Source organism: Hippoglossus stenolepis, chromosome 3 (assembly GCF_022539355.2).
Source record: "Hippoglossus stenolepis isolate QCI-W04-F060 chromosome 3, HSTE1.2, whole genome shotgun sequence".
NCBI classification, from domain to species: Eukaryota; Metazoa; Chordata; class Actinopteri; order Pleuronectiformes; family Pleuronectidae; genus Hippoglossus; species Hippoglossus stenolepis.
The window spans coordinates 5,606,686-5,607,051 of NC_061485.1; positions in this window are offsets into that span (position 1 = coordinate 5,606,686).

Sequence of the window (366 nt, forward strand, 5' to 3'; positions counted from 1 at the left end):
CTCTCTTTCTTTCTGTTTCTCTAAAACCAAACTAAATTTCCTCACTGTGCTCTAAATTAAATAAAACCCTGAGAGCAGGTTTGACAATAATAAAACAGACCTTTGTAAGATGGTAGTTTATTATAAGGACCTTCATTCCTGTTCCCAGTTTACCTCTGTGTTCTAAATAAAACGTATTAAAACAGTGATGGTATTATGGTATAACAATGTATAATAATATAATATATAATAATATATAATAATATTATTTATTATAAGGACCTTCATTCCTCTTCCCAGTGCACCTCTGTGCTCGGTCAGCAGGGCGCGCCGCCGCGGCAGAGGGCTCCGCCGCCGTGCACCGTGAACGCGCCTGTCCATGCGGTG